Genomic DNA, 10848 nt, shown 5'->3' with positions numbered 1-10848 from the left:
GAAATCGACGGAATTCCATTCCGACACTCGAAACTTCAAAAGACACTAAAAACCATTTTTAAGCAACTAAGGCCTTTCAAAATCAAAACTTACAAAATTCACAACTTTTTACTCCAATTTTAAAACCAAGTTTCGAAACTCAATTTAGAATAACTCGGGGTCAATATCGGGAGAGGCAAAATGATAATTTCATAAAAAATGACCAACCGGGTCATTACATATCATATATCTTTCGATGCAATTGTGTTCTTCATCTTCCCTTGTTGACGTTTAACTCGATGTACTTCGACAACACCTACATCAAAAGCTGTTTGTGAAATGTCATATGTCTACATTCAGCAAAGGAATATCTTTACATATATGGGAACCTCTGTTAAAAATTTGATTAGTAATGCCATAACATGTTATGATATAGATATTTGCTGGATTATTTTCGAAAATATGTATGTATATCAATCAGGAATGAACATTGAAAGTGCACTTTTGTAATGAACTGATATTTGTGTGTTCTTTATTACTAGAATGTATCATATGATCCATTGTTGCTCTCAAATGCGCACACAAATATACGCGATCGTACTGACTCGAGAGTTGGATATTATACCTACAGAGACTTGTGATTTAACTAGTTACTAAAAAGTGCAAGGATTCAAATATAGTCGATTTAATGAATTTGGAATTCACATTCCTCCATTCAAACAAGCTCCAATATTTTGTACACTTATTTGCTATAGATACTATACATTGAAATTTCGCGGGACTCTACAAGACAAGTGCAATTTCAGTTAGTGTCTCGAATATACCATAAACTCTTGGAATATTTATAAGAGATCAAGATATGACCAAATTCTTCTTGACAAATCAAATACTTTAAGAAGATCCACGAAATTCACCTTACATGGAGATCAAATAAATCTCACAGAGGTCCAAATTACCCTATAATATTAGAGAAATATGCTACTGAAGCCCTTGAATCACGGAGAAAATTCAAAAAAAAGAATCAAATGAACAAAAAGATTAATTTGTACTCATATCGTTTTATCAATAAAATTATTTTTTTCAGATATTTATTTTCTTATTTTAATTTATTTTAGATCACTTTAAAATTTGTTTGAAACAAATCTACTATCTGATGTTCTTCCGGGATCAGAACTGCAATTTACAGAAATTACACTAGCCCAAACACACCTTTTTTTCCCTTGTATTTGGATTAATATCTTTCCACCTAACCATACTAACAAGTTAATCTCTTTTTATTTTTAAACACATCTATTTAAAAGAGGTCGAGTTGTTACAAGAATAGTGATGAATTGTCAATAATGATTTCCCTTTCATCTCATCTTGAAATTATTCTCATTTATTTATGATTTTTTTTTTGGAGCAACTTTCACATATAACAAACATAAAAATCATATTTGTATGTTATAATTATAATTTGCATAATTGCGCTCAATGGCAAATTTTATGTTTGCTATGGAACTTTAATTTGTATAATTCGCTAGAAACATCCAATTTTATACAAATTGTTCAGTTTTGTATAAATTCATTTATACATTGTAATTTGTATAATAAGATTTGTATTTGTATAATTATAATATATAGGACGAAAAATATATGTATTTGTATTTGTATATACACTTTTCTCTCGCTTTATACAAACACAAACGTATTTTATACATTTTATACCGAAATGTATAAAATGACTAATTGTATACCAAAAATGGCTAATTGTATACCGAATCAGATGACAAAAAAATGGGATGTTTACTGCGAATTACAATTAAAATAAACTATGACTATAACATTTAATTTAAATTAATAGTTTGCTATTTCATACAATTTTTCTTTTTTTTTATAATAACAATTAGTAAAATAACAAAAGGTGGGGCACGGCTGCATCCCATGGAATTATCAATTACTAATTTTCTATATATTAAGGTCCAATTATTCTAATCTGCGTACCTAATTGAACATATTTTTGTCCAAATTCTTATTTAACAACATTTAATAGGTAATTTTATTCCTTTGGACCATACAGCAATTGGTCCATAAATTGTATGTGAAAATGATTGGTTTGTCTATTTGATAATAAAAATAATTAAAAAAAATTGACCAAATTACCAAACACCTCTATAACTCTATTTGATTCTTGGACATTTATTATGCTGCTTATCAATTTGAATTGCATCAAACCTCTTGTTTGAACTTCATAAATGAGAATTCTAAATAAGAACTAGACTTTCTATTGAGTGGTCTTACAAGTTCGTCGTTAGCCAATTACTTCTATCTATTGAGTGGTTTAATCTTGGTTTACTCAACTTTAAAGTATGATTATGTTTAAGTTTCCTTATTTATTATGTTTTCCATTAGTGTGTAATCTTTTTTCTACTTCTTTTTATACATGATCAGATCTTGAGAACTTTAAAGGAAGGGAAGGAAAACCTTGAGTAGTGAAAACTATCTATATGGACAGAGGAAAAGAAATTGAAGGAGAAAGAGAGAAAGGGAAAGCAAACAACTCATCGGTATGTCTTACGATATTTCAGTGGTGGAGCTAGACTTTTTATGAAGGGTGTTCAAATTTTTTTAAGGCAACGAACAAAATTTTTCAGTAAGTAGAATTGATATCCAACTTGTTCTACCTAACAACTTTACTATCAATACCGTCAATAAAATTTTTTCCCACTAAACACAACATCTGAAAAAAAATATCTAATTTAGTTTGCTTTCAAAAATACATGATAAGTTATATCAATTGAAATAATAGTTTTATAATGAATGGGTCGAGATTTTACTGAACACATGCACATAGTCAAAAATTTTTTTAATTAATTTTTACTTAAATTTAAAGTTACTTTTCAACCAATCGATTTTGCTACTTTTTTATTTCAATGTATGTATATTAAATTTCTTTTGTTTTAATAGAAAATATGTGAAAATTCTAATTAAAAGTTTCAAATCTCCAAATTTACTTATGAAACTATGAAAAAATTAACCCCTAATGATTTTTTTTCTTCAAACCTCCGGATGACCCATAGAGGAAATGAAGAAATGTAATTGCATATAACCTTCTTTTCTAATTCTTTTAAGTAGAAGCTCATTTAAAAATATTATATATTTATATATATATATCCAAACTAAAGTTTCAGTTAAATTTATTATTTTCCTTTTCCAATTTATATAGCACACCTAAAATTTTGAGATTCAAATTTTTAAATTTAGACCATGAATTCGGAAATACTGGTTTTTGAATTTTTTTTTATATATTTAAAAATTATATAAAATGTAATATAAATCACAATAATTATCAATGTCATATAAATTGAAATGGAGAAGATAATTATAAATTAAATAATATCTAATGAATGTAAATTATAAGTTTGCGAGAGTAACTTGAGATTACTTTGGTTCGTGTGATTTTGACAAACTAAAGAAGTAAAATAATAGAAAAACGATTCAAACCAGCGACCTCAACATTCTTTTTGTACACCCTTTCCACTGCGCCAAAGCATCTATTAATGTATGTCAAGGTTATGCAAAATGAATTATGTATTGGTATTTAATAAATTTTGACTAACGTAACCAGTGTAATTTTCCGACAAAGTTCACGTGCACACCCTTATCAGGCTGTAGCTCCGCCCCTGCGATATTTATTTATATTTTTCATTTTTTATGGCTTTTAATTGACTTAAATGCGTTAATCATCCTGGAAATAGAGTTTCATCTAGTTTCAAATGTCATATCTTTACATGATATCATAGTTAGGTTCGTACCTATTTGGACCCCCATGTTATATTGTCCACACTCTAGTTTCATGAGCTAACTTTTGTGGCACATCTTTACAGACTTGTAGTACTATACCATTTTTTCTAGTTGTTTTACTTCATTGAGTAATTTAGTAACTAAAATTATCTTTTTAGATATATCCTAGGCCTGATATCTTTTTTTTCCTTTAAGAAATGCAACATTTTGTTTCAAACGACAAACATCATTAGCAATTTATCACAATCCTTGCACCATGTCAAGGAGGTTTCCACGTAAACTTGGTCTTCGGACTCATGTAAGCCAACAGTATCACAGCCTTCCATGTAAATCTGGAACTTGGGACCGGCAATGTGAGCAAGCTCACACTGATGAAATTAAATGACATGCTTATAGTTAAAGCCAAAAAGACCTTATGTAAACAATGTAGAACTTATCAATCCTCTCATAATATAATTTGCAAGACGTTTTATAGGTTTGCCAGTTACCTATTTTCATCTCTTCCTCCAAAAACTTGTTTAAGTTTTATTAAATCATTTTGTGTACATACTCTGTATGTGGATAGATGGATAGATCAATAGAGACTCGACTCAACGAAGGTACAAAAAGATAAATTGGTAATAGTTAGTATTTTACTTTTAAATAACATATACAAAGTAAACCATGTTTCTGACATGTTTGCCTTTTGATTTAAGCTGTAACATGCTAAACATTAGCTCATCTATTAGGCAATATATATATATATTGGATTAAGTCCTCTACACTTGTGTTAGCTACCTGTTAAATTAGAGTAAAATCTGTCATGGTAAATATGTAGCATTTGAAATTCGACAAAAAATGTGTTTTTTTGGCAGGTGTCATCTACTGTACTTCTCAAGGACATGGTCAATCTACTAGATTTCATAGAGAGGTTAAAGAATGGACGAGTTCAAATAGCGCTTGACATGGATCAAGCAGAAACGCTGACATTGGAGCTGACATTTATATCAGCATTTTTCCAGCTTTTTTATGCTTCTTTGGATGATGAAATGATTTGTCTATCATATGAGGTTCATAATCTGGTTCAGTCACTTTTTCATCAGAAGGGAGATGGCATGCTGGCTGAACTAATGAATCATTCCGTTCCTTGCCTCCTAAATAATATTGAAAGTTATATCAGGTCACATGATTGTTCTGAATCAAGTGCTACCATGACTGAGGATCATTTGGTTGAACATTTAGATGCCGTCCTCGTGTTTCTCCAATATCTACCCAAGGGTTGTGCTGAGTTGATTTTCCCAATAATGATTCAATATGAGCTTCTTCAGAATGTGTATGGAAATTTACGAGATTTCCATGAGTTAAAGTAAATGGTTGTGTTGAGTATGACACAATTGAGCATGTCTTACATCAGTTTCCAATTATGGTTCAGAGTGTAGGAATCTTCTGTTTTTTCCTTTTGCATTGTCAACTTGATGAAAGAGATGAACATGATGAAATACTTGTCAGTTCTCAAGTTGAATCCATGATAGTAGATCTACTTGTGGATATTATTCCTGTTGAACTGGAGGTTATGCACATATGTTCGACAAATTTGAAAGCTTCAAAGTCAGAAAAAGTCGGATTCTTCATTAAGCAGCTCCAGAAAGCCTTTCCACATATTCTTAGAGAGTATCTGATTCATCTACAAGAGCACATGGCTAATATAACTGCTGATACCACTTCAACGCGCAACATTCATGTCATGATAGAGTTCCTATTGATTATTCTTACTGATGTTCCCAAGGACGTTATTCATCATGACAAGCTGTTTGTTCTCTTGGAACGTGTTGAAGCACTTACCAGGGAGGTATCCATTTGTGTTAGCAAAGTAGACGAGAACTTAAGGAATGAAGAGAATATGATTGATACAAGATATGCAAGGCTAGACTTTCTGGAAAATATTGAACTCTTAAAGAAAGATCTCAAACATGTTTTCTTAAAAGCCCCTGCAGACTCATCTCAACTCTACTTCCCCATGAGAGATGGACCACTCTTCATGAATCTTCTACTTAGAAACTTAAATGACTTGCTCGACTCCAATGCTTACTCGGTTGATTTGATAAAGGAAGAAATCGTGCTGGTGAAAGAAGGTCTAGAGTTCCTAAGATCATTCTTTGGAAATGTTGAGCAAGAATTTAATAAAGATCTTCGGACTCGTGTTATAGGTCTGGCATATGAGGTGGAACATGCCATTAATTCAATTCTTGTCAGAGATCATGGTCTCTTGCACCTTATCTTCTTACTTCCTGATACCATAGAAAACATCAAGCTTATCAAAGAAGAGGTACCGGCGAGGATTTCCAAAAGCAAGGGTCTTACTGTTGGAAATGCTCCCAGTAAGCCCGTTGAAATTAAGAAGTCATCAACCACTGGTCAGATAATTGTAGGGTTTGAAGAGGAGATAGAGTGGATAATTAGGAAGCTCACCAGTGGACCAGCAGAGGTTGATGTCATTTCCATAGTTGGCATGCCAGGGCTTGAAAAGACTACTTTGGCTTACAAAGTATTTAATGATAAGTCAGTTGTTGATCATTTCGACGTCCGTGCTTGGTGCACAGTCGACCAAGAACATAATGAGAAAAAGTTGTTGCAAAAGATTTTTAATCAAGTTATTGGTCTGAAACAAACACTCAATGAGGATGACATTGATGAGGACATTGCTGATAAGCTGCGGAAAGAACTGTTTGGAAAGAGGTATCTTATTGTCTTGGATGACTTGTGGGATATTGCAACATGGAATGAGCTAACAAGACCTTTTCCTCAAATTCAGAGAAGAAGTAGAATTATTTTAACAAGTCGGAAAAGGGAAGTGGCTTTGCAAGGGAAACACCACAGTGATCCTCTTTATCTTCGATTGCTCACACCAGAAGAAAGTTGGGATTTATTAGTGAAAAGGGTATTCGGAGAAGAACGTTGCCCTGATGAGCTATTGGTTGTTGGAGAAGAAATAGCCCGAAAGTGTGCAGGACTTCCTTTGCTACTTGATCTGATTGGTTGTGTCATTGCAAGGAAGGAAAAGAAAAAGGCTTTGTGGCTTGAAGTACTAAATAATTTGAACTCCTTAATTTTGAAGGATGAAGAGGAAGTGATGAAGGTTATACAATTAAGTTATGACCATTTATCAGATCACTTAAAGCCGTGTTTGCTTTACCTTGCAAGCTATCCAAAGGACAACGATATTAAAATCTCTGAATTGAAACATTTATGGAGTACTGAAGGACTTGTGGAACAGACTGAAATGAAGAGTGTTGAAGAAGTACTGGAGGTTTATGTGGATGAGTTAATTTCAAGTAGCTTGGTAATAGTTTTCTATGGGATACATGATAGGAATCCGAGTTTCCGAATTCATGATCTTGTGCATGATTTTTGTTTGATAAAATCTAGAAATGAACATTTGTTTGACATGATAAAATCAAATGCATCGTCTTCATCTTCAGATCTGATGCAGCGTGCAATGACCATCCATTACGATCAGCATCTCCATTCGGATGAAAATTTTGTCCTGTTCAATCCAGAAAAGAAAAATCCTTATGTCAAACACCTCCTCTCATTGAAGGTATACAAGGCTGGTGATATAGAATCTTGGAGGCCCAATCACCTAAGACACTTGAGGCTTCTTAAAAGTTTAGAGATGCGCCAAATACTTTTGTTGGATCCTTTGCTGAATGATATAGGCATGCTTGTTCATTTGAGGTATTTAAACATTTGGACGAAGGTAGAAGCTCTCCCTCTGTCTTTTTCAAACCTCTTGAATCTAGAAACTCTGATGGTGTATAACTCAGCATCAAACATGGTACTATCACCCAGTATCTGGAGTCTTGCAAAGCTTCGACATGTTCACATGTTGAGTTTTTCTATCTTTGATTCGCATGCTGACGAACCAACAGTGTTAGAAGAGGACTCAAAGTTAGAGAATTTGAGAATATTATCTGGGCTCAAGATTTCCAACTCGCAAGACACAGGGGACATTTTCAAAAGGTTTCCCAATATCCGAAGTCTTAGATTCGCCATTAAAACATCACGGTATTGTTCAGCAGAGCAGATTTGTTTTCCAAGATTGGATGTCCTCAATGAACTTGAACAAGTTGATGCAAATTTTCATGGTGAGGGATGGAAAGATAAATATCAGTCTGATCTGTACTACTTCCCTTTGAGCTTGAAAATATTGAACATGACAAGGTTTGATCTATCATCCGATTCACTGTCAGGAATTGCGAGACTGCCCAACCTTGAAAACTTGAGTCTAAATGAAGTAATCATCGAGGGAGGGAAAGAATGGAACATGGAAGATGTCACCTTCGAGAAACTGAAATTTCTCGCATTGTATGAGGTGTCTTTTTCTGAATGCAGGTTAGAGAGGAATCCTTTCCCATGCTCGAGGAATTACAAATAGAATTGTGTAATAAGCTTATGGAGATTCCGGACAGTTTTGGGGATATTGCTTCATTAAAGTCTATCACAGTGTTGGGCCGGCCACAACTAACAGATTCAGCCCTAAAGATTAAGGAATATGTTGCAGAAATGACAGGCGATGACAAGCTTGTGGTTATGTAATATTGAGTTCTTGCGCGAAGTGGGCAAATCTTTGTGAGTATATACGAATTTATCAACTTCTCTTGTACATTAAGTTCCTTTTCAGTATATATTTTTTCATTTACCTTAACCTGTATAATTTCAAAACTCTGCTGGTGAACAACACATCAAACAGTGTTCTATCATCTAGTATTTGGAGTCTTAAAGAGCTCCGACATGTGAGAATCGATGATTATTCTTTCTTTGAACTAACTGTATTATAAGAGGACACAAAGTTAGAGGAACTGAGGATACTATATCAGCTCAACCTTTTTTGTTTGGAAGATGCAGAAGGATCTTTTTGTTGAAATTTGCTTTTAGTTATGTTTTAAGCAAAATAAGTTGTCTACTTTAAGATGAATTTGAATTTTAAATTTTAGTTAGGTCGTTTGAGTTGTTGAGATATTTAAGGTTATTTTGAATTTCAAAATACACAGATTATGTGTTTTACGTTGGCTATTTAAAGCCCCTCAATGCTTAATAAATTTGTTGAAAACCATTTCAATCCATTGAGAGACATTTTCAACCCTTTTTGCTTCCCCATCTTTTAAAAAGATCAACACTTTTCCCGTGCTCGAGGAATTAAGAATATTATGGTACTATGATCAGAATATTGATTCATTAAAATCAATCACACTGTACAGAATCCATCAACTTAAAGATTTATCTGTGATGATTAAGGTTTATTGTCGGTAATCTTCTACCATTGAGTTTGTGTGCGAAATGGGGTCCTTATTTAGCTCATGTTAGGTCCTTAATTCATCCCTTTGTTGTGAGTATATCAACTTCTTTGCTTTGTGAAATTTCATACCTAAACTACTGTTGCTTTGCGAAATTACATACCTAAACTATTGGATGCTCACGAAACCCTTCAGGCGTCAACTACATTGTTCTAATATTAAAACACCCCTACTTTACTTTACCTGTTTTTTTTTAAAAAAAAGAGAGCACTACAACAATATAAGAACAGGAAGGGAATCACGTAAACAAAATTGGAAACTTATAAGAATCATTACACTTCATATTTCAATTTCAGAATCAATTTTGGAATATTACTATTATATGAAAGAGTATTACTAAACAAAAGACTATGATAGTATGTTGTTTTTCGTCCTAAATTCTTGGACCTTCCACTAAGTGTGAATCTAAGAAAGTAATTTGAACATTAAACTTGAAGATCTAGGATCCCAATAAAGCACATTTTCATCACCAATGCCTAATCCATGATTGTTGAACAATTCGATGCACGAAAGAGAATAGTCATCATTGTACAACTTCTTTAAGAAAACATTTCCACCTTCATACTTTTTAGGGGCATTCTCCTCAGCTACATCCCACATGTCAACACTTATCCCGCACCTGTTCTCCAAGCTTTTAGCCACATCCAACTTTCAATATCGAAGAATATACTCAAATGTATCGAAAAATGGAATCACCAACATTCCAAGAACGACCTCATCATGGGTAATCTTTTTCAATTTTTTGGGCAGGGTGTAAGTCTCTTATCTCCACTAGTTCTTGAGTCACTACCCATGGAGTGTTGTTAACTATGCAGCTTCTATTTTCTTTTCAATGGCTTCTTCTTCTTTCTCCGAACCAAAAATTGAGATTTACCGAGTTGGAGCACCAGATTTTCATCCCTAATTAACCCAAAGGGCTCAAACTCTATTGTCTAATATTTCGTTAGTAATTTGGAATCAATGGTGGTGTTTGACAAAATTACTCTTTTGGATAGGATCTCTTCTGTCAATTATGCTATACTTTGGTCATAAATTTCAGGACTGTTACAACCACAATGAGTTCCTATGCAGCTTGGAAAAATTCATAAGGTCCTTGAACAAACCTTCGAGATTCTTTCAGTCCTACAAATACAAATCCAACCAGAAATGACATTTTGGATTCAACAAATTTCACAAAATAACTAACGGAGATTGGTCTCAAGGGCGCTGAAGAAGAAGAATCTTCTACTAGAGGTGGTATTCTTGCTGATGAGATGGGAATGGGGAAGACTATTCAAGCCACATGTCATGTACTGTTGTTGGTGTGATTTAGTGGGTCAGTAAGCTTGACCTCTTCACAACAAAATTTTAGTTTATCATGGTGTGCCAACAGGGAGAAGAATATTGACATATTTGTGCAATATGATTTTGTCATCATTATGTACTCCATAGTGGACGCTGAATACCGGAAAAATGTGATGAGACCAAAACAAAAATCCCAGTGGTGTGGAAAGTTTTTTTATGAACAAAAGCTTTCTGTTCACCAGAGGTACTTTAATTTTGTGGACTCGATGTTGTTAAAATAACTAAACAGTCAAAGTAGGAGAGTAATCTTGGAGGGAAAAACATCAAAGCTGAAAAAGAATTTTATTCAAGGTAAGGCCAAGACAAATGATGATTTGGAGATTGATACATGTAAAAGAGGTTGTGGGAAGAGCATAAAGCGCAAAATCTAGACTGATGATGGTTCTGTTGATGATTCAGCCAATGTTGG

General features: G+C 33.4%; 1 pseudogene; it reads left to right on the top strand.

Moving 5' to 3' along the window:
- The first annotated feature begins 2419 nt into the window (after positions 1 to 2419).
- On the top strand, positions 2420 to 8337 carry LOC125868431 (putative late blight resistance protein homolog R1A-3; annotated as a pseudogene).
- The last annotated feature ends 2511 nt before the right edge of the window (positions 8338 to 10848 follow it).

This window comes from Solanum stenotomum, chromosome 6, assembly GCF_019186545.1.
Source record: "Solanum stenotomum isolate F172 chromosome 6, ASM1918654v1, whole genome shotgun sequence".
Classification (NCBI taxonomy): Eukaryota; Viridiplantae; Streptophyta; class Magnoliopsida; order Solanales; family Solanaceae; genus Solanum; species Solanum stenotomum.
This window is presented reverse-complemented; position numbering and strand designations above follow the sequence as displayed.